Raw genomic sequence first — 21,049 nt, forward strand, 5'->3', positions numbered from 1 at the left:
GCCACAAATCTGCATTTAACATCCTCAGTGATGGCCGGCATCCTCCGTGCCCAGGTAGACAGATGTGTAGTCAAGGGCCAATCAACCAAATAGCATCGTCTGCGGGCCTGAGTCAGCTGGGGAGGGGCTTGGAGCCAAAGAAACCCCATCAGCTCCCTGCCGGCGAGCTGTCTTTTGGATCCTGGTGGCTGCAGGGCTTGTAGGGTGCTGAACAATTTGACTCCAACTGCGATCCATGCGTTATCTCGACCACCTGCTTCCGTTCTTACCCTCAACTCAGGGCTGAGGGGGACACGGTTGACTGTCCTTCGGGCTGTCTCTCTATCCTCTGCAAGCCCTGGGATTTCATGATTGTGCTTCTCCCCGCCTGTCCAGCCATCCCCAGGCCTTCAGGTCCCCGCTTAAGCATCACAGCCTCCGGGACCACCCCTGATGGGTCAGCTGCCTATTCTGTGATGACTTGTTGATTTGAGGCAGTAAATGCCAAGCTTGCCACACACCCTCAGTGCCACCTCTCTCCCAGCCCCACTTGCACCAGGCTTCCTCCCTATCTTGTCTTGCTGCCTTAACCAAGCTACACACACACACACACACACACACACACACACACACACTTCAAACCTATAAGACCCCGTCCCTTCTCACTGAGTTTCCAGTAATCCAGGTACTTTCCCATCTTTGTCAAACTAAGTTAAAAACTCAGAACCTCCACCTCCTTCAACCGTCAGCTGAAATGTCACCTCCTCCCTGAAGCCCCTCCTGACCAGAATCCATTAAGCTGCCCTTGCACATTGGTGCCCCTCCACCCCTGGTACCCCCACATCATCTCCCCCTCCAAACAGCAGTTTATCCATGTGGCTGTCACAGATGGAAAACAAGCACCCATCTCAGCCATATTCAGACTGTAATGTCTGGGTCTAAACTGCCTTTAACCTCCCTGATCCCCACGCTGCTCCTGACACATGGGAACCTACCTCACTCCACAACTGGGAACAGGAAAACTAAAAGGGCTTCCTTTCCTCATTTTATGAGCTAGAAACCTGGGTCCCACGAGGATGGGGCTTGAGAAGACGCAGGTCTCAAGGGGCTTCCCCTTCCCTTCCCCTTAATTCAGAAGCACGTGTCTGCGATCACCAGTGAGGCAAATGCTGCCCCAAGAAGATTGTGCCCAGCTCTGTCTATTCTTGATTTGGGAAAAGCAGGTAACTGCGTGTTTAATAAAAGCCAGCATTACAGGGAGGGGATTCACATTGTATCTAACCAGCCCCACACTACACATCTTACATGCTTTATCTCCACTATCCTCAAAACAACCTGATGAGCTAAGTCCACCTATTCCAGTTTTACAGAACAGGAAACCAAGACAGTGAGTATCATAGTCTTTGCCTGGCCGGGCACAGGGCTATTAAGCGGTCAGGCTGACTCAGGGTTCAAGCTCCAGTGGCCTGGGTCCAGACCTGCAGCTCAGAACTGCGTGTGAGCCCTACCCCTCTGTGTTTGAACTTCTTCAGCACAATTTCAAGAGTCTGGCTGGTGCTCCAGAGACTGGATGGCCCGCACACGTTTAGATCAACTTGTCAATGGCAGCCTTGCTCACCACAGATCTTCCCCATCTCTCCTCCCGTGACTCGGGAGGCTGACAGAGCAGTATATTGTATTTCCAAAGGTGTCTTTCATTAGAAAAATATATTCTTTTGATCACCCCCTGTCTTCCCAAAGTCACAAAGGCTGAAGATCAAGTTGCCAAGTGGAATTCCATTCATCATGGAGATAAACATCAGCCTTCTACTCCCCCATGGCCACCTGCCAAGAGCACATGTCAGCTGGTGGGCAGCTGGAGACAGGACAAGATGGTCTGGCCTGCAGAAGCCTGGGTTTGAATCGAAGCTTTGCTTCTGCTCTCGGGCACATCACTTCTCCTCTCTCGGTTTGTGTTTCTCCATCTGTACAGCAAGGCTGGCCTTTCTAAACTACGTGATGACTGAGCAAATGAACTGATGAGTTAATCAGTGATATAATACACCAGCCCTTTTCTTGCTCTGAGATATTCTTACTCTGATCCATTTCTCTAATGAACCACCCAGCTCAGTGACTGGCCAGACAGAATGAAGGTACGTGGATGTAGGGCCGGCATTATATGCATAGTCTATGAAATTGAGGCGATGATTCACAGCAACAAAGCTTTGAGCTGGACCCCAGGCAGGATGTCCGGTTTATGAAGGTTGGGTCTCTCCCCTTCTGCTCACACTTCAACCCAGCTATCCATCCACAGGCCACCAGCATGGGGCGAGGGGCTGCCCAGGGTTGGGGGCAGCTGGGCTGGGGGCCACGGAGTTGAACACAAGCTGACCTCTCAAGGTCTCTCCAAGTTCCACTGTCTCTGATTCCCTAATAGTCCCTGTGAATAATAGATCTGGTCTCTGACACTGTACATGATAAAGTGACCTGGTACAAAGTCCTATTAAGATAAATCACATTTAAGTTTAGGAAATTATATGTTTGAATCCTGTAATTTAATGTCACTGTGATGCCAGAGAGGAAGGAGAGGGAACTCAATTAGAGGCTAATTAGTCCATGCGACTCCCAGTCCGGGGCTGCCTCCTGCCTCTGCTGCAGGGAGTTAATCAGAATAACCCCTAACCCCAGTCCTGGTGCCTTAGTCTCTCTGCCTATAAAATGGGAACAGTCCTAGTGAAAGAGGGAAGCGTGGCCTTGAATGAGAGAAGGAAGCAAGGGCTCCAAGGAAAGACCTGAGTGTCCCCAGTTCAGCGCCACTGTCTCCCCACCTCCCAGCACCTTCTCTCCTGGGGAAGGACCCTGCAGCTCCTCCTGGAGTCCGGTAGGTTTCACAGGGTGTGTGAACTCTGCACCACAGGATGTAAACTCTGTCTGTAGGGGGTAAAGTTTGAGGGTGGATCTCAGAGCTTCCATCAGGTCTTCAGAAGGTGGCAGAGCTCAAACCATCACAAAGTACCGCACGCTGAATCCTTTCCTTCAGCATCAGTTACTCTCAAGTCCCTTCGTCTCTAACCACCATCATCCACTGTTTTCACTCTGGGTACGCCGCTGTTCCTGCTGTGGCCAGTGTGATTCCAGACACCATCCCACCTCCTCACACCATCCTGTGGTCTCTTTCAGCACCACCCACCCTGACAGACAGCGCTCTTTCCAGCCTCACTGCTCATCTCCTAGGAGCCACCTCCATCAGTCCTCACCCATCCTGGCCTCTCTCTGGCATCAGCCACTCTATGCTACTTCATTGAATCCCCATCCCCTTCCAGACTCTGTGAACCAAGTCTTCCCAGAATTACTGCCAGGTGAGCTTCTCTCGTACTTCTCTTGGGCTCCAGCCTCTTCTCTTCTTCACTCATGCATCATGCTCTCCCTGGTCAACCCTTCCAGTGCCTCCAGGCTGAAGGGGCCCAGGTTAAAGCCTGCCTCTTGGATCCCATAGAGGCCTCTGGCATTCAGCATTTAAGAGCAAACTCAGGGACTTCCCTAGTGGTTCAGTGGTTAAAACTCTGTGCGTCCAATGATGGGGAGGCAGTTCAATTCCTGATCAGGAAATAATATACCGCATGCCAAGTCCTGCGGCCAAAAAGTAAATAAATTAATTTAAATAAAACCAGTTATAAACACAGGTTAAAAAAAAAAAAAAAGCAAACACATTCATGTCACATCCATCTCATGCAGCTGAGATTGCTACAGACTCAGCTGCTACAAGCAGAAGATTCCCCCTAAACCTCCTGTCTCTTTCACCCCCAGGATTCTGTTGGACACCATATTCTGAGACTTGAGAGGTTCCTGCCAAGTCTCTGATGGGAGGAATATTCCATCAGGGGAACATGAGGGTCAAGGCTCCCATGAAGAGGTTAATATGTTGAAGGAAGCTCCATAACAGGTGGAGTGGAGGTTCCAGAATGCCTGGTAGAAGAAGGTGGGAGAGGGTGGCTGGGGGCTGAGCAGGGGTGTGGAGGCCATAAGGAAGGAGGCAAGAGTGCTCAGTCCAAGGACACGTGCCCCTGAAACGGAGACGGTGGTGGGCAGGGTCAAGGGCAGAGTGAGATCTGGGAGGAAGGAGGTGAATGGGATGAACTGACATCTAGGTTCAGAATGGAACACGGGTGCAGTCTTCTGTGGCACTGCCACAGTATGCTGCCCCCACCCCCTGCTGCCCGCCAGGGTCTGAGCCCACCTTGTCTTCTTAAAGCTCAACAGATGGGTGAGTAAGGGGGTGAGAAGAAAAAAACCTAGCAAGGGATACAAGCCTATGACAGCATGGCAACCCAGCCCTGTAGGATGCAGATGGAAGGCAGTGGCACGGGAGGCCTTGGGACCCCAACCAGCACCAAAGGAGGGGCAGGAACAAAACCTGGGTGCTTCGTCTCCAGTAATCAGTATCAAAGAAAGATTTCCTTTATGATGGCTTGGACCAAATGATGATGGTGACGGTGACGACTCTGATGGAGATGATAAGAGAAGAACTTCTCTTTTGGCCGCACGTACTGTCTTAGTACAGTCTTAAGCTTTAATAACTTCAGAGAGAGAAATGTTATAAATATACAAAAACTCATTTGGAAGTTGGCCTAAATTTCTTTTGCATTTATTCACTTTTGTGAATTTTTAAAAATAAGTCTTTAAATTTCCTTTATTTTTTTTTCCCTTCCCAGTCCCTCTGGCTGAACACAGCAAATATTGACTGAAATGAAAATTAAAATGAAAAGTGTAGAAATTCACAAAACTAAACACTTCAAGAATGGAAAAACTTGAACTTGCAAATAATGCATTCGGTAGGTTGATAGCATAAATGCTTCTGATGTTATTAAAGCTTAAAATCGCAAAAGCTTTTGGGACGCTTTGTATTTAAAAGCCATCCTCTTAACCAGTTCTCCCGACAATCCCCTGAAAGGTAGGTACCGTTATCACCCCCATTTTAGAGACAAAAAACTGAGGGTCAATGAGGTTAGAAGACTTGCCTGAGGTTACTCAGGGGGAAATTCCATAACAGAGGCCACTGCCTCTTGTGATCAAAATGAAGCTCCGCCTAAGGAGAGGTTTAAGAAGGATGCCCCCAGCTCAGGCAACGGCCCCTCTCGGGGGACCTGCCACACAAGCTGCCTACATAGCAGGGAATTATTTCAACAGAATGCAAACCAAGGAAAAGCAGACAGTGGGCCTCAGAGATGATCTCAGGAGGAGAGCTCCAGGGTGTAAATGGGATCTGAGCCTCAGGCTGGTGGGGAGGGGACGAGCGGGAGTGTTTGGGGGATGTTGACACTGACTGCGTGGAGATCTTCAGGTCCACTCTGATGGGAGGGTGTGGATCAGATAGGGAAGGGCTAAGGGAGGGTAACAGGAAACCCAAAGGGAGACCAGAGTGCTGCAGGGAGTGGAAATGGATGAGAAGTGTGGGGCTTGGTGACATGCATGCCGTGTGGCTGCTCAAATATTAATCCACAATATATTTTAATGACAGAGACAGCAGTGAGCGTGGGAAGGAACATGAAGGACTTTGGGAACCCTGAATAATGGGGTTGTCACTCCAGGTTCTTATGGTCTCTTCTTGAGCAGGAGCTTCAGCAAAACCTTTGGCCAACAGTCAAGGTGCCAGATGTCACTCCCAAACGGGAAACAGCAGCTCCCTCACAATCGCATCATAACAGGCGTCTCCTAAGGTAACCACCCCCACAGACCACACCTCAGATCCCCAAGATACCTGGCCTTTCCTACTGGGCAAGGGTCAGGCTTGGGGTCGGAGAGGCCCATTAAACCCTGCTTAAGGACTTTCCTGGTGGAGACAGGAGACAGCCAGCATGGCCACAGTCAAGGTGGGGAAGAGGGGCCCCACCCATTGGACAGGGCAGCGTGCCCCTGCCATCCATCTACAGCACCTTCGTCCTTCAAGGAGACACAACGGGCTTGGACAACACAAGCCCACAGCTGAGGGTCTCTCGGCTCCTCGGCAGCCATGGTGAGATAAGTGAGCCCAGAGGCCAGTGCCCCCGACTCCCCAGGCCCCATCCCTGTGCCCACAGAGCCACCTCTCCAAGGCTCAGCCCAGGTCTCGGAGAGTTAAAGTCCCCAACCTGGGACGCCTGCGGGCCATTCACATTCTGACCTTCCTGCAGGACAAGGTGAGGGGGGCTCACACCTGGGAGGAAAGGGGTGGCATTACGCTTGGTGAGGACACCCCATGTGGGGGCGTGATGAGGGGAACGGGGGCCTACGTGTGAGTCCCGGCTCCCCCTTTAGCTTCAGTTTCCTCAAGCAGAAGATGGAAGCCACAGCAGTAATACCTGTTTACCTCACAGGATGTTGAGGATCAAAATGCAAAAATGCCTCTGACAAGGCAAATGTTACATAAATGCCATTTGCCTCTTCTCCTCCCTTATGCAACTACAGAATCATTCTTCCAAACAGACCTCCATATCCCTCTCTTCTCACAAACTGCCAACCTCAGGTTATACATCAGAAAATCCAAGGCAGTAAAGCTGCCTTCCAGACAGGGCTGCTATGGCCAGTTGCTCAGGCTGTGCACTGTACAAATCCAGGGGCATCACATATAAGGGGTGCTCCTGGAGCTGAGCAGAGCTGTGACCTTCTATACAAAGGGCTAGAATTTCATTTGTTAGATCAGTTTGGAGAATGCCAAAGACTGCAAAGATTAGCTATCATCACAACAGCTATCCAAAGAAGTTTTATAATCACCCTCTCTCCACTGATCCTCTACTGGCAGAGTCCACATGTTTCTAGTACTTAGACTTCCTAGCTCACTGTACAATCATCAATAACGATGACAAACACACACACACACAAATTATATAAACTCTGATTTTAATTACTACCCCCAAGATCCCTCTATCTCATAAACCCAGTATTTTCCAAACTTGAATGTGTATGTGAATCATTTACAGAACTGTGAAAATGCAGATTCTAATTGGGGGGAGGAGGCTGAGGAGGATGAGAAGGGAGGTGCCGAGATTCCGCATTTCTGACAGTCTCCCGGGTCCTTGTTACGGTGAGGCTGATGCTGCCATTTTATGGCCCACACTTTGCAGAATGAATTTGTAACTCCCCACCACCAGGCACTGACATGAGGGATGGACTTTCTTTTCCTCTTGATTTGTTAAGGACTAGCTAGAAATAACAGGTCAGGAAACTTAGGCCCATAGGTCACATCTAGCCTGCACCCTCTCCTGCTAAGTACAGTTTTATCCAAGCCCATGTATTTGCATTTTGCCTGGGGCTGTATTTATTTCTGTGTTTATGTCCTGTCTAAGGCTGTATTTATTACACAGTCATGTCTATTTATTTTCATGCTCTCCATAGCCCTCTCTGCACAATGGCAGCAGCTTTGGGCTGAATAGTTGTGATGGAGACCATGTGGCCTGCAAAGCTGGAACCGTGTATTCTGGTCTTTAAGAAAAAGCTTGCTGAGCCCCAAGAGAGACGACCAAGCCATTAAAGTGAGACAAACATGAACTGAGTGGGTGCCGGGCCAGAGTGAGACAGACAGGGGAGAGGAAGGCTGAAGCGGAAATCCAACACACTCCATTACACTGTTTTCAGCCCAGGGCCCGGCCAGCCCACTTGTTTCAGAGGAGAGTTAGCTCTTGTCAGTCACTCTCCTCAGCACGATACTAGATGGGGTCTCCTCAGGGTTCCCTGCTGGTGGAGAAACCCGATACACCCCGGGAAGCTGTGGCAAGTCCATCTTGGCCTCCATCACAGAGGCCTCATGGAGTTGGCAGAAGCCAGCTGTAGGCAGGGGACTGGGATTCTGTTTGCTGCAGACCAAGCTGTTCTAGGACACCCAGCTGCCCCCGGGTGTGTCTAGAGGCATGGCCAGCCACCCCCCTCAGAGGGCCAATTCACCCTGACACGAGGCCACCAAGCAAAGGATCCACTGTCGAGAGGCTGGCTGTAAACAACCCCTTGGGGGTGATTCAGCATTTGTTCAGGATACATACTGACGGGGTTATGTAGACTCTCCAAGCTGACCTGCTCTGCTCCCTCGCATGAGTCACAAATTCTCTCAACCAGGGTGCTGAGCAGGTGACTCCAGCATCTGCTGGAATACTTCTGGTGGTGGGGAGCTCACTACCACACATGCACATGTTTGTGTAAATACCTGTGAGGAGGCGGCTCAGTGAACTGAGCTCACATTTGCTTCCACATGATGCCATCTGCTCTCCAAGAGTTGTGCTGCAGAGCCACAGAGAAAGTCTCAGCTGCGTCACCAGCATCAAACTTCAAACCTCTTCTTGGGGGTGACCTTGGTTGGATATGCTGCTTGACCCCTAGGAGCCTCCATCCCCTCACCTTTGCACTTTTCATTCACTGAGTCATGTCTGACTCTGTGACCCAGGGACTGCAGCAAGCCAGGCTTCCCCGTCCTTCACCATCTCCCAGAGTTTGCTCAAATTCATGTCCATCGAGTTGGTGATGCCATTCAACCATCTCATCCTCTGTTGTCCCCTTCTCCTCCTGCCCTCAATCTTTCCCAGCATCAGGGTCTTTTCCAATGAGTCAGCTCTTCACATCAGATGGCCAAAGTATTGGAGTTTCACTTTTAGCATCAGTCCTTTCAATGAATATTCGGGGTTGATTTCCTTTAGGATTGACTAGTTTCATCTCCTTGCTATCCAAAGGACTCTCAAGAGTCTTCTCCAGCACCACAGCTTGAAAGCATCAATTCTTTGGTGCTCAGCTTTTTTCATGCTGGGAAGGCCCTAACTGAACACAGAGAATGCTTGTGAGGGTCAGTGTGGCAGCGGTCATCAAGCTGTCTGCAGGATGTCATGTGATGCTCATGCCAACTGCGATGAGTGGAGACCATTAGTCTACAAATAAGGAAACAGGCTCAGAGGGTAAGTGACTCAGCTGGGGAGGGGAGGGACAGGGCAGTTTTCACATCCAAGCACACTGACACACCTGAATACTCTGTGGGTCTTGTCATCTCTCCAAGAAAGTAGGGGAGCAATATGGAGAGAAGGAAATCCTCAGGCCTCCCAATTCCAGATCTGAGAATTCCAGAACAGGCCCCTGAAGGCTTAAAATACATCAGGTCAATCAAAACCTCTCTTTGTTTAGCAAAAGGAAATGTTTTATCAATTCCTCTGACAGGAAATTTGATTTCCATCCTTATCACCACTTTATCATTTCTTCCCAGCTGCTACCAAGATCACAGCTTCAGAGATGGTTAAATGTTTGTCACATTTAATATGATCATCCCCATTTTTCACATACAGGAAGCTGACGGAGGCTTGTTGGAAATACTGGGATTAAATCTCGGCTGCTTGTACAACTGTGTGTGCAGGGCTGGTGTGCACATGGCTGCCTGGATGTCTGTTGTCCAGGTGGCACCTGATGGGGTCTTCTGTGACAAGCAGGAGTGAGGCTGGGCAGCTGGAGACAGGGGCCGGTGGGATGCTAAGTCCTCCTCTGCACCCATGTCCCTAATATTCCTGCTTCTATTCAGTTCTTCCCATCGTGCATGCGTGCAAGTTGCTTCAGTCATGTCCAACTCTTTGCAACCCTATGGACTGTAGCCCGACAGGCTCCCCTGTCCACAGGATTCTCCAGGCCAGAATACTGGAGTGGGTTGCCATGCCCTCCTCCAGGGGATCTTCCCAACCCAGGGATCAAACCCACATCTTTTATGCCTCCTGCATTGGCAGGCAGGTTATTTACTACTAGCGCCACCTGGGAAGCCCTCTTCCCACCACCTTCGTCTTTTCGAAGGCTTCCATCTCTCTCACCTGCATTCCTTCAATCCTGTCCTCCAAGCCAACGTCTGCAGCTCCCTCTGCCAACCTTCCCCCACCTTCCCCCAACACAAGCATCAGGGCGGTCCTTCTCAATTGCAGATCCAATCATGTCACATCCCTGCTCTGAATCTGTCAGTAACTTCCTGAGGTAGATCTCAGTCTCCATGACACCTGCCAACAAGTTCTGCTCTGTGTTGCCTCTGCCTGCTCTGGAGCCTGCTCCACGACTGCAGCCTCTGCGGGCTCCTTCCAGTCACCCGCTGGGTCAGGCTCTCACCTCCACACTCTGCCACCTCTGCCTGGAGCCCGCTTTCCAACTCTCCAAGATGGCAGGTTCGAGGCGGCTGCCTCCATCCACAAATGGCAGCCTCTGTCCTCTCCCCTTGAACCTGAGCAGGCTCCATGGCTGCCTTATCCAGCAGGGCCCAGGGGAAGAAACGCCCTGCTGGCCTGTGCCCCCTATGCCTTAAGGGACTGGCAGCTGCCACTCCCTCTCTAGGGAGCTCTGTGTGACCTATAAGACAGTGGTCTGCCTGCCAGAGAGGCCAGTTCCCAACCATCCCCACTGAGGTCCCAGGCATGAGAGCGAAGCCTTCTTGCATCCCCTAGACCAGGCTAGCGTCCAGCTGAAGGCTGTCAAAGGACCTCAGCTGATGCCAGGTGGAGCAGAGGAACCCCTGAATGAGTGCTGTCCAAACTCCCAACTCACAGAACCAGGAGACACAACAAAGTGGGGGCTGTTTTAAGCTTTAAGTTTTGGGGAAGCTATTACAGATAACCCCATTCTCTCTCTCCGTCCCCTGTGTTGACTAGCAGGCGTGCCTCCTTCTCTCTGGAAGCCGTTTCTGATGACACCAGCCCATTGTAGGTGCGTCTGCTCTGTATTCCCATGGGCATCCTCACCTCACCCACCTGACTGTGCCCGGCTGCTAACTTCTCTGCCACCACCTTACCAGGTCCCCAGAGACAAGGATCCCATGTCTGTCTGCCTCAGCATCTTGCCTTCAACAGAGAGCACGGTAGTCGTTACATAAGTATCTCACGGAAGAGTGAATGCACAGGTATATGGAACACTCACGACACCTAAGGGGTTCACAATTAGGGGTGAGAGGTAAGCTAAGAGCACAACCAAACACTTAAAACCAGCAAGCAGGGTTCAGTGACTCTCCATCAAGGTTAGGCAGGAACTGAGGCATAAACTATGTCCAGCCGGAGGACACTGGGTAAGTAGATATTCCAATACACGCCCATTAAACTTCTCTAAACATCTTCATCTGTGATAAGTGATTCCTAACACTTTTTTTGCTGTCGTTCAGTTGCTGAGTCATGTCCAACTCTTTGCGACCCCGTGGACTACAGCCCACCAGGCTCCTCTGCCTCCACTGTCTCCCGGAGTTTGCTCAAATTCATGTCCATTGAATCGGTGATGCCATCCAATCATCACCTGCCCCCTGCTTTCGCCTTCAGTCTTTCCCAAAGTAAGACAGATAACAACTCCCTCCCACCAACAGCCATTGCAGACACCAACACTCACCTGAACACTGGCCTAGATTGTCCATTCATTCCTTCATACATTCATTCATTCAAGAAGCATCTATCAAGCATCTCCTGCATACCAGATGCATTGCCAGTTGCTGGAGATTCAAAGACAAAAACACGAAGTCACCAGAGCCATGAGGGCCAGACCTGGAACACCTCAAACAGACTTGGTGCTGATCAGGGAAGGCTGCTCGAGACCTTGGATGGGCTCTTGAGAAAGGGTGAGTGGCACTGAGGGGAGCTGGGTGGGAAGGAGGAGCCCCAGGTATAGAATTCCCTGCATCCCTTGCTTCTGAGTCATCAAGAAAGACTGCCCATGGCTGATAATCATGAAATTAAGAGCAGCTGGGAACTGGGGCTAGAAAGGGGAGGTATCCTTGTAGTGGGGCAGGAGAAGATGCTTCTCAGAAGAGAGAAATGAAACAGGCAAAGCCCAAGGCCTCCAGTGATGGAGAAAGGCTGAGACTTGTTAAAGAGGGGGGAAAAAAATGAAAAGCTTGAGGCAAAAGGCGGAGTTAAAGCTTAATTAAGAAAGTAGGCATTTCAGGTTCACACACATAAGCAAACAGAATCTCCCGGCCCCTCCTGAGCATCACCGAGTAATTGCTTTAAAGTGGTGGTTTGTCCTGCTTGAATGGCCCTTAAACACAAGTTGATGAAAGTCATGGACATATGAGTAAGTGAAGAAGGCGCTCCTTGACACCGTGGTTCCTAGCTTGACTGGCCACGTGTGACCTGGGGAAGGTCACCGCTCACCCGTGGGGCCTCTGTTTCCCTCCCCTCCGGCAACACACCAGGGCATGGCGGGGACAGAGTCAAATGGATCCTGCATCTCCTCTCGTCCTGGAGCTGTGTGACCTACTTTGATGTTTAACACAAACTCACTTTGAGTCCAGTCCTCTGGGGTCCGCATCTCACCTCCATCACTTATGACCTGTGTGACCTTGGGCACAGCGGGTTAGCACTTGGAACTTTGCTTTTCTCACCTTGAGATTGGAGTTTTTAATGCCAGCCCCCTACTTCTGTGAGAATTAGGCAGAGCGAGTCCAAAGCATCAGTTCCTGGGGAAGTTAATCTTCTTTCTCCCCAGGAGAGCTGCTGCTGTCTCCCGCAGGGCACTGCCCCAGCCAGTCAGCATCAGCAACTCCACAAGGTCCCCTCACGGAAAGGATGCAGGCGGCAGATTCAGCAGCTATGTGCGCTGATGCTTGCTGGTACTTGCTGTCCCGCTGTGTGAAACAGTGCTCCTACTCCCCATATTCCTCAATGGGTTAATACTCCCTCCTTCCTCTCCAGGCCAGAGTCTGGGAGCCCCTTCCTCGTGGGTGCTGCCTCAGAGCCCCAGCTTCAGGGCTGAATCTCTTGCTACCATCAGACCCTTCAGGAAGCATCACAGTTACCTGCCTCTCCATCTTCCGAGGCACTCCCTCCGCTCCCAGGACCAGAAGCTCTGGGAGAGTAGAGACCACACGAGTTTCCTTCTGACTTTCCCAGACATTGCCTGGCACTTTGCAGAAACCCCATGACTGTTATCTAAGTCAACTTTTTGACTCATTCCAACCCCACAGCTACACAGCCACTAGCTAACTGTGTCATCTTCGGGAATACATATCTTTCTAGTCTCACCTGTGAAATGAGCTCAAGAGTAACTACTACTCACCAGAAAACACCGTCAATGACTGGACACCTGTTTTCTTATATACCACTAAGAAAACAAACAAACAAACAAAAAAAGGATACTTCCACAAACCTTTGACTCAATGTTTTTAATCTCTTGGAAGTTCATTTTATATTTAAAATTATTTTAAAATCTCTTTGAGATTTAATCCATATAGATTTTATCTCATGTCACTCTTGCATGCGTGTGTGCTACGACGCTTCAGTTGTGTACGACTCTCTGCGACCCACTGGACTATAGCCCACCAGGCTCCTCTGGGATCCATGGGATTCACCAGACGGGAGTACCGGAGTGGGTTGCCATGCCCTCCTCCAGGGGATCTTCTCAACCTAGGAATCCAACCCACATCTCTTATGTCACCTGCATTGGCAGCCGGGTTCTTTACCACTAGCACCAGCTGGGAAGCCCATGTCACTCTCTGGCATTAATAAAAAGGAAATTTTTAAATAAAAATAAACTATAAATTCAAATGTGTTGAAGTATTCCTCGATGTTCTTAATAGTCAGAGTTACTCTGCCATCCAAAAATCATCAGGTAACTTTCCAAACAACATGCACCCTCACCCGCCCCGTATCATTAAGGTTATTGGTATTACAGCATTTCTTACAAGAATCCTTAAAAGAAACCAATAGTCATGTTTGCTGTGTTGAATGTGGCTCTTCAGTGATGCAGAGCTGGTCTGCTATTGATGTCTGCTCCCCAGATATGGCTAAAGAGTGCTTATTTGCCAACACTGCCTGCCTTTCTCCACAATCATTTGATTCCTGGGATCTGAAAGAAGCTTCTACAATTTTCTTCCAAGCTGCTGACACCCATTCTGTCAGTTTTGATGCTCGTACAAGCACAGACCATGACAAATACACCACAATGCTACATGACCAACGGCAATTACAAGATGACATCAGTGATAAGGCATGGCCCAATTTCCAGATACTAATGAATGAAAACATATGCCTCTTGATATTGATGAATTACAGCAGCTCTTGGGAGTTGTCCTTAGAATGAAAGCATGACTTTTTGAAAAGCTTCTAGCATAGAGTCTCATACAGGGTGGGAGCTAACATCGTGTACATTTCTTTTTTGCCAGTCTGGAGATGTTACCTCTGATAGTAAGTCTCCTGACTATGATAAGTGGTTGATGGAAAGGAGAGAAAATTTCAACACACAGAATGAAGATCTGATGGGAAATAGGGAAAAGATGAGAAGCAATATAGAGCACTGCATTTCTAAACCTACATCCACAGTGACTATATAATTTGTCATCCAAACCAGGATACATTTGAGCGTTAAAAATGGTCACTCTCAAATCATTTCACTTGGGGTGGTGGCAGGGGGGGACTTCCCTGGTAGTCCAATGGCTAAGACTCTACATTTCCAATGCGGGGGGCCTGGGTTGGATCCCTGGTCAGGGAATTAGATCCCACATGCCACAGGTAAGACCTGGCACAGCCAAATAAATAAAAACAAATATTAAAAAATAATTTGACTGGGTTTATAGTCAAAAACTGAGACTGACTCAGAAGATCCTGGGTATATATGTGTGTGCTCAGTTTTGTCCGACTTTTTGTGACCCCATGGAATGTGTCTGCTAGGTTCCTCAGTCCATAGAATTTTCCAGGCAGAATACTATAGTGAGTTGTCATTTCTTACTCCAGGGGATCTTTCTGACCCAGGGATCAAACCCGCGTCTACTATATCTCTTGAATTGGCAAGCAAATTTGTTACCACTGAGCCACCCGGGAAGACCCCGTGGGTGTATGACCATCATATGAAGACTTCCTCATATCTGATTTTCCATCCAGAAAGTCAGGATGAAATCAGATGCAAAATTCACTCTGCTTGTACTTGGAGTCCTTTGTCCAAAACGAGAAAGGCCATGAGATAACTGAGGGGCATGCAGGTGCCTCTGGCTCCCATCCCAAGAAGGCTGAACAATAAATTCCAAAACTGGTTAAAACCCGAAGCTGCTGTGTTGTGGGAGATGCCCCCCTTCCCAGCTGTTATTTATGGTGCAGAGAAAAAGGAACCACACAGATGATGGATCTGCTTTTATCGGATAAAAATGGGAGGAACAGTGAAAGATCATGGTGAGATATTGTGCAGAACTTCAGGAGGACACTTTAAAAACGTGTATTAGAGAAAATGAATTTTTCACTGGCTAAAATGTATCCATTTACAGTCAGGACATCCATATATTTATGAGTGTTTTAAGCTCTAAAAATAGTAACTCAGGACAGAATAACAAACAGTCTCTTAATAGCCCTAATTTATCAGACTCAGCAGTTTAAGAAAAATAAATAAAGAGAAACAGGAATGTGAGAAAGAGAAAGCAGAAAGTAGGAACCTGAAATACTGCAAATGGTGCCACCCAAAAGCTTACTCCACATCTGTCTTCTTAACAAAATGAATCTTAGAGATTAGCTCAGAGAAAGTCAAGAGTGGCCTTAAAAGCAGCCAGGTTGGTGCTGATAAGGGTGATGCAAGGTGTGGATTGAGGAAGGTGGCTTGGTCATGTTGCTCCACCTCTTGTTTATGAATGAACACCTCTGCCTTCATGTCTTTGAATGTATTTCTTTGAGGGCTCCAATTCTCAATCTCCTAATTGTTTTCTTCATTCTCTTGTCTCTTTCCTCATCAGGTCTTTTCTGTGGACTGCGACCAATTTGTTTATTTATTATTTATTTATTTATGGCTGCACTGGGTCTTGGGGCTGCCCGCAGACTTTCTCTAGTTGTGGCAAGCGGGGTCTACTCTTTGTTGAGGTGCATGGGCTTCTCATTGTGGTGGCTTCTCTTGCTGTGGAGCACAGGCTCTAGGGTATGGAGGCTTCAGGAGTTGTGACACGTGGGCTCAGTACCTGTGGCACACAGGCTGAGTTGCCCCCATGGCCTGTGGGATCTTCTTGGACCAGGGATCAAACCCGTGTCCCTCTGCACTGTCTGGCGGATTCCCATCCACTGCCCCAGAAGGGAAGTCGTCCTGCAGTCCCCAGTAGGGACTGCAACCAATTTATATCTGCAACATAACTTTGATGATCACCTCCCTTTGGGAGGCCAGGGAGACACACAATGGAAAGTACACAGAAGCTGGAGACGGACAGACTTGGGTTCAAATCTTGTTTCTGATTTTGTGCTATGTGACCTGGGGCAAATTACTGGAACTCTCTGAGTCTTGGTTTACCTCTCCATGAAATAAGATTAACACAAAACCATACATCTCTTCTTTACATAATTCTCTTTCCTTACTAGAAATGTCTTCTTCATCCTGAGCCAGGATCTTACCCCCTATAAGTTCTCTCATCAATTAAAAACATGCCTCCGAGTGTTTACCTCATTATGATTTCAACCTAAGGGAAACATTATTTGCAACATAAATATTAGCCCCCTTAATATATAAAGATTCCTAAGATATTAATAAGAAAAATACCTAAAGCAAAATAATGATCACTGTAATAAGAATCACAGGAAAGGACATGAGCAGGAAATTAGCAAAAGAAGAAATAAAAATGACCAAGCAAAAGTGAATATTTAAAAAGAGAAAATCATCCAAACTGGTAATTAAAGAAACAAAAATTAAAACAATGCCTATGAACTTTTAAAAGTTCAAAAAGAGTAATAGTAAGTGCAGAAAATTCTTGCTCATGGCGCTATAAAATTGGTAAAACATTTCTAGATGGCAATTTTGAACATCCACCCAAAGTCTTAAATATCTGGAAACACTCTGACTCTAAAACTTCATTCAAGAAATTTATCTCAAGGACAGTGTTTGTTTGTTTTTTAAGCTCCCAAAAATTTATGTATAATGATGTTTATCATGTTACTTAAATTATAGAAAATACGAAAACATTCTAAACACCCAACAACAAAAGAAGGATAATGTAAAGTAAGATAAAATGAAACTCACTGCAGACATTTAAAAGTATGCTTCTGAGAAAATTTAATAACAGGCAAATGGGCATAAAACAATTACTAGATGCAAATACGCAGTAGTTATCTCAGGACGGTGGGATTATGAATGACTGTTCTCTTCACTTATTTCAGGATTTTGAAATTTTCATTCTAAATGGAGGAAGGAGGAAAGAATAGAAGTGGGCAGTTGGAAAGCACAGACACCGGCAAGAGACAGGTCTGTTTCCACCATGTTCTCTGCTGGGTGGTAATGCAAATAATAGAGCTAGTCAGGAGAGAGGCGGGGCCTCGGGCCATGCACTTGCTGCCGACGCACCACATGAGATTCTGCTCCTCCGTTTACTTCGCTGCACTGCGGTTTTCCTCCTTGTCAGGTGAGGGCAAAAGCGCCCAGCCCAGTTTACTCATTGGGTTGCTGTGATGATATAAGAGGGGTGCCATGTGTGAGAGCACTCACAAAACAGCAAAGTGCTCTACAAGTCCTGGTAAGTGCAATTACTGCCTTCGTTAGTGTGATCATTCTCTCCTGCTCCATTATCCTTTGCTGGAGAGCTGCTTGTCAGGCTGTGAAGTGCACTCGCTGTTTCCACATTTGCAGAGTGAAGTGCATGGGGCTGCCCAGACCTGTTTCAACAGATCTGCATCACCCAGCAGGCACCAGAGAGAGACCTCAGTAACTGCGGATGGGAGTACACGTGGACCTAAGAGAATGGGCATTGAGCGACCAGGGATGAAGTTAAACTTGTCAGTTGTAAACTGTGTGGACTCAGACAGTTCATTCCATCTGCCGGAGTGCCATTCATTCATCTGTGAAACGGCGGTGGTGGTAACACCGGTCCTAATCCCATCACATGATCGTTTGGGAGGATGCATCCACAGCGTGTATGTGATTCTCGATAACCACCAGCCCGTGTGGATGGAACCCAATGGAGAGTGCTGTGTAGTCTTGGCCACTGCATATGAAAGGCAGGTCCTACAGGATGTGCTTCCTCTGGGAGTGAGTTAAGAAGCAGAATGTGAAAGAAAGGCTGCTTGAGCATGTTTTGCAGACTCATTGAATTTTAAACAATAGCAAGTATTACTACAATAAAACAAGTATTTATAAAACTTCTCAAAGGCTTCAATATGATGCTCTTGTATATGTGAATCTCCAAGAACGGGTTCAATTTCCCAAAGACCCTGGACCACGGAACCCTCTTTTTATGGAGCATCTGCCTCATGTTCCTTGGCACAAATGTGGAAAATGCTGACCTGAAACAAAACTAACTGTAAGGACCCCAGCTGGGTTGTAAACTCGCTTCTCTGATGCCTCGCTCTCCTGATCCCTATGATCCTGAACCAAAAACGAGCATGTAGTTTCCTTAAAAAGAAATATCACTCTTACATATTTAGGCATGTTAATGCTAACATGTCTCACCCACTCACCCATCACTTCCCTATTAATTATTTGCTTTTTTAAAATTAATCCATCTATCTACCCATCCATCATTCTGTCCATCCATATGCTGATTCCTGTTTAACAGATTGAAAGACCAAGGATAAAGGAGATGAAGTAATTTGCTTCAGGATAAGTAGAGCTTAGATTCAAGCCTAGACGTATCTGATTCCAGGGTCTGCTGTCTTTTCTTTGTATCACAGTCTTCCACCTCCCAACCACCACCCCCCGGCCCCGGACCCCAGAGAGTCAGGAAGGCAAATATTAATACAGAAGTAGGAGAGAAGTGGGAAGCCACATCCAGACTGAAGCCAGGAGCAGCTGTAGGCCTTGGAGTGGTAGGGGTCCAGCGAGGGGAGGGGAGACTGAGGCCCCCTCCATCCTGTGAATGGGCTCATCATGGTAGACTGGGGCTCCCACTGGGCTCAGTTCTCAATGAGCTGGGATGATTAATACCTGTTTGTCAGGAGGCTCGGAGAGCTCCTGTGTATGGAGGCCCTGGTGAAGCTCTTGTCTGAGAACTTGTGAATGGAACAATGCCCCCTTTCACCCCGAGTCTGTATGATCTGGTCGCATACCAGTTTCCACTGGGGGGGGGGGGTCACCGTTTACTGGATGCCCACCATAGTCAAGGGCATTTTATGGACAAAAACCAGGTTCCTTCTCTAAAAGAGACCACAGACTATTTGACCTCATTCATGTCTCTGCTTTCCTTGGCAGGGAGGACTTGACGTATCAAGAAACTTCTTTACAAACTCTGTAAAATCAGTTGAAACATCCAAGACTTGCCTGTATCTGATGAACAGATGGTCAGAGAGCAAGTTCATGAACTCTGAGAATACCAAGTTCGAAGAAATTATACCACTACTATTATTAATAATAATAATAACAGCAGAAGCAGCAACCTTGACTGAAGTCACAGTATATGATGTTTCCTAATGTTATCTTTCCACATATCTGATTTTTGTTAACTGATACCAAGTAAGTAGCCTTTCTGATCCCCGAAAGACTCTTTGTTGTCCTTTTCTCCTTTTGTTCATTAAAAGCAAAAGAAGAAGAAAGTGTTTCTTGTTAAAGATGGTCCCGTGCTGCACAGGGCACTGGATATAAGGCATGTGTTTTAGTTGAGGACGCAGGGAGCAGAAAAGCTTGACTAATTATGTTCCTAATTACTTGAAGCATCTTCCATTTGACAATATAATTATGCCAGAGTGAGATGTCTCAATTACTGAGGGAAAGGAAAGCAACCCCCTCCCCACCACCTTTCCCCTTGCAGTTATTTGAAAGTGAAAGTCACTTCATGGTGTCTGACTCTTTGCGACCTCATGGCCTATACAATCCATGGAATTCTCCAGGCCAGAATACTGGAGTGGGTAGCCTTTCCCTTCTCTGGGGGATCTTCCCAACCCAGGGATTGAACCCAGTTATTTATTTAGGCTGGATTAAAAAAAAAAAAAAAAAAAAAAACAAAACTTTTTCTCAGCTCAGAGGTTATTTACCAAAACATGAAGCCCTACCCCCTCACTTAAGCCATGACAATCCATGTTAGTTTTCCTTCCAGCAGCAGGCATTTCCAAAATAAACGAGGTCCGCTCAAAGGAAATAGACCTTTCAGGGACCATCCATCCACTCTGTTGTCCTCAGTTAAGGTTCAGTTCTTAGCAGGGTATGACCTCCCACAGTGTCTTTAAGAATGTTCCAGAAAGATCAAAAATGTGAAGGCATATAATAGTTCTTACTTGGAGTCTTACCAGATTTGAGGTGGACATCAATTCTGAGATGCCTCTGGTTGAAAAGTTTTGGTAGTTGCAGGCCAGATACCCGGCCAAAGAGATCAGCCAAACAGAGCAAGGAGCAGACATTAATGAAATCCTTGTGTCCAGGGACTAACAAAGTATATGGTGAAACAGACCTGATTCCTCCCTCATCCTCTGGGAACCACAGTTTCCTACATGGTGAACTGGCTGGCTTGGGTGGATTTTTGCGATCCACAGACCAGCTGCATCAGCATCACCCAGGGGCTTGTTAGAACTGCAGATTCTCAGGCCTCTCTCCAGACTTCCTGCACTGCAGAAACATCTCCCAGGTACTCCATCTCCACACTGAGGTTTCAAAGGCTCTAGAATAGCCTACAATTGTGACATACTTCCTTTCACCCTTTCTCAAAAGACAATCTCAAATTAACACATTCCCCCAGGCCCTACTTTTCATGTATCTCTAAAAAGACTGACAGACCAAGTCACCAGCAGGTGCAGAAAACACTTTTAATATCCAATTGATTGGCACCACCTATCCAGGGTGCTGTTTGGATAAAGGATAATCAGGCAGCATCAAAACCCCGTGGGGAAAGAACTCTGTGATCAATTAGTGATGTCTGCCATAGGCACAGGCTAGGGATGACAGATATGCTCAATTAGATCTTAGAGGGTTTACTTCTTTTTTTTATTTTTACTTTTTAAAAAAAGTAACTTATTTATTTTAACTGGAGGCTAATTACTTTACAAGCATCAACATCAATCAGCCATGGGTGTAGGGTGGTCCCCTACACACCCTACACCAATGGGTTCAGGTGTGTCCCCCCATCCTGAAACCCCTCCCACCTCCCTCCCCACCCCAGTTACTTCTTAAAAGAGGGCTTCAAGGCATGGGTGGGTTATGGGCGAAGACCCTGGGAATTAAACGACCTGGATTCCTGGACTGCATGCTTGGTTTCTGACCT

The 21,049-nt window shown here is 47.7% G+C and overlaps 1 protein-coding gene and 2 long non-coding RNA genes across 6 annotated transcripts in view; 1 reads left to right on the plus strand and 2 right to left on the minus strand.

Annotated features, from left to right (window-relative positions):
• The window catches only part of LOC129631575 (uncharacterized), a 478,809-nt gene that overhangs the window by 87,587 nt on the left and 370,173 nt on the right, over positions 1-21,049 (minus strand). Inside the window, exon 5 of one of the 4 annotated variants that reach the window (XR_008704087.1) lies at positions 17,235-17,886. The exons of the other annotated variants lie outside the window; for them this stretch is intronic. The gene's annotated coding sequence lies outside the window, so the exon portion shown is untranslated. Of the gene's footprint in view, positions 1-17,234; positions 17,887-21,049 lie in introns of those variants that run through there. 4 annotated transcript variants of the gene reach the window in all.
• On the minus strand, positions 3,226-11,442 carry LOC129631581 (uncharacterized). Its single transcript, XR_008704121.1, has 4 exons — positions 11,305-11,442; positions 8,935-9,052; positions 8,132-8,843; positions 3,226-3,588 (listed from the first exon to the last, which is right to left on the minus strand). It is a non-coding gene; the product is annotated as an uncharacterized LOC129631581 (long non-coding RNA).
• LOC129631584 (uncharacterized) lies at positions 11,840-12,839 on the plus strand. The gene is made up of 2 exons (XR_008704124.1): positions 11,840-11,985; positions 12,606-12,839. It is a non-coding gene; the product is annotated as an uncharacterized LOC129631584 (long non-coding RNA).

The sequence above is a fragment of the Bubalus kerabau genome, chromosome 17, assembly GCF_029407905.1.
Source record: "Bubalus kerabau isolate K-KA32 ecotype Philippines breed swamp buffalo chromosome 17, PCC_UOA_SB_1v2, whole genome shotgun sequence".
In the NCBI taxonomy this organism is placed as follows: Eukaryota; Metazoa; Chordata; class Mammalia; order Artiodactyla; family Bovidae; genus Bubalus; species Bubalus kerabau.